This window comes from Bison bison, unplaced genomic scaffold, assembly GCF_000754665.1.
Source record: "Bison bison bison isolate TAMUID 2011002044 unplaced genomic scaffold, Bison_UMD1.0 scf7180017864063, whole genome shotgun sequence".
NCBI classification, from domain to species: domain Eukaryota; kingdom Metazoa; phylum Chordata; class Mammalia; order Artiodactyla; family Bovidae; genus Bison; species Bison bison.
Window position 1 is genome coordinate 3685891 of NW_011494635.1, and position 2408 is coordinate 3688298.

A 2408-nucleotide genomic window follows, 5' to 3' on the forward strand; every position below is an offset into this window, starting at 1 on the left:
CGCCAACAGTGAGGATGCCTGAAGCCGGGCTCCCTTCAGCCCTGCCCAAGCCCGGGGCTGGGAAGCCAGTCAACCCTGGGTGGAGGACACTCACATGCTGAAGAGTTCTCACACCACGAGACTGGCCCCTTCCCCAGGAAAGCCTGCTGCACACACGGGAGCAGGTACTGACCTGAGAGGTGATCGCAGGCAAAGGGCTTTCCCTGGGGCTCAGCGGGAGAGAATCTGTCTGCCGTGCCAGGAGCCACGGGTGACACAGGTTGGATCCCTGGGTCAGGAAGATCCCCTGGAGGAGGGCATGGCAACCCACTCCAGGATTCTTGCCTGCAGAATCCCAAGGACAGAGGAGCCTGGTGAGCTACAGTCCATGGGGTCACAAAGAATTAGACACAACTGAAGTGACTGAGCATGCATGCTCACTCAGGCCACACAGGGAGGAAGGGAAGCGGGGAGAAGGACCACACGACTGCTACCTAGAGTCCCAAGGCAACCACGGGCTTCTCCAGCAAACCGCCCTCTGAAGGGCTGCCCTGGGGCAGGGATGCTGAAGCCAGAGACAGAGCCCAGATGCACCTGTGCAGGTTGTTCCACCTGTGGTGGCTCAGGTGTGTGAAGGGGAGAGACCCACCCCCAGGCCCAGCCAGCTGCCCTGATGGAAGGACGGCCCCAGCTGCCCAGCTCCCACCCTCTGGAACCAGGCTGCACAAGGCTGCTTGCAATGCTGACGTTTAATCACCAGTTCTATGGGGTGACATGGACAAGGAGGCGTGTCCACATGGCCTGGGTGCGACACCCAGACAGGTACTCATCCAGAGAACAGAACCAGAGCCGCTTAGACACTGAAGGGACACGACAGGGTGGCAGGGGTGCCCCCCAGGCTGGGGTGTGGTCTCACTCAGCAAAGCCCTCCAAGCAGGTGTCATTCAGGAGTTTAAACTTTGTTCTCCATGGGTCAGTGGTGATTGTAAAGTAGCAGATGTCAGTCTGTGGGAACAAGCACAGGGACAGAGTGTGGGGAGGCGGCCTCAGGAAGCTGGTGTCTCCAGCTCTAAAGCCGTACCCACCCTACCTACCTACCCCGGGTGGCCCCCAGGAGCAGCCCCAAGCTCATCCTAGATCTTCCTGACCTGGGACCCTCTGCTGACCCCAGAGGCACCTGGGTCACTCTGGCCTTCCAGCCCTGTGATCTCCAGGGACTCCTCCCCCCGACACCAGGATGCCCCACACGATTCACGCCCCCAGTGTCCCACTGGGTCCTCTGACCTGACCCAGGCTTGTTCAGGGGCGGGGCTCACTCCCCTTGTCACTTGGAGCAGTAGCAGCAGGGCAGGGCCTGGGAGGGAGGGCATGGGGACTCAGCCTCCATCTGTCCAGCTCTGGGCAGGAGGACCACTCGGCCACGGACATGCTGCCCCTCCCTCACACACTCCTTCTCCTGAAGGCGGGGCGGGGCGGTGGGTGACGACCAGGGAGGGGACATCTCATCTTCCACCCAGGGACCCAGACCACATGGTCAGGAACAATCTAACCCCAGGGAGACCTGGGATGTAGCAGCAGAAATGGGACCAGTGAGCAGACAGGCCAGGGGCATACGAGTGACCAGTGACCCCTGGGCTGGCGTGCCTGGCTGGCCTCCATCCTGCAGACGACCCCTTGGTGTCCTTTGGAATGCCATCGTCATCACTCCCCACACCACCTGCCCTGATGCAGTGTCCACGGCCCTGTAACCGGACGGCAGCCAGTGTGTATCTTACATTGTTCACGTCTGGAGTTGCTTGAAAAGGACAGTTGCCGATGCCTTCATCAAATTTCCTGCACCTGGTTCGGGCAAACTCCAGCTCCATGGAGAACACCAGGCCAATGTCCACCTGGGTTTGGACAGACACTGAAGTGGACATAGCCCTCCCGCCCCCTTATGTTACTGGCAGGTAGACCCACACAGTGGGGCAGGACAGGGGTCTTTGCAGGAGGGGCTTGACTGCCAGCTTACTGGATAAATCTGGGCTGAGAAATGGATATTCCCTTTTGCGCCCTGTTGTCACTACTTTCACCTGTCCTACAGCGAGGAAGGAGCCCCATGGAGCTGCAGTACGCTCTCACACACACATGCACACTCAGGCACACACAAGCACACACAGGACCGGGAGTGCTCCTTCTGCAGAATGTTCTTGGCATTTCTGTCTGCAGCCCACATGAAAACCACATACCCCTGGTTACATTCTGTACAGATTCCATTGCTAGGAGAATGTTTTAGGATGAAGAACGCCATCTGGGATGATTATAAATCACACTGGATCACTAAAACATGGACATCACCATATGTAAATTAGATGACCAGAGCATGTTCGCTGCATGCAGCAGGGCACCCAAAGCTGGGACTCTGGGACAACCCAGAGGGAGGGGGTGGG

General features: G+C 58.8%; 1 pseudogene; it reads right to left on the reverse strand.

Moving 5' to 3' along the window:
• Positions 1–891: 891 nt before the first annotated feature.
• Positions 892–2408, reverse strand: part of LOC104985964 — a 2763-nt pseudogene continuing 1246 nt past the window's right edge.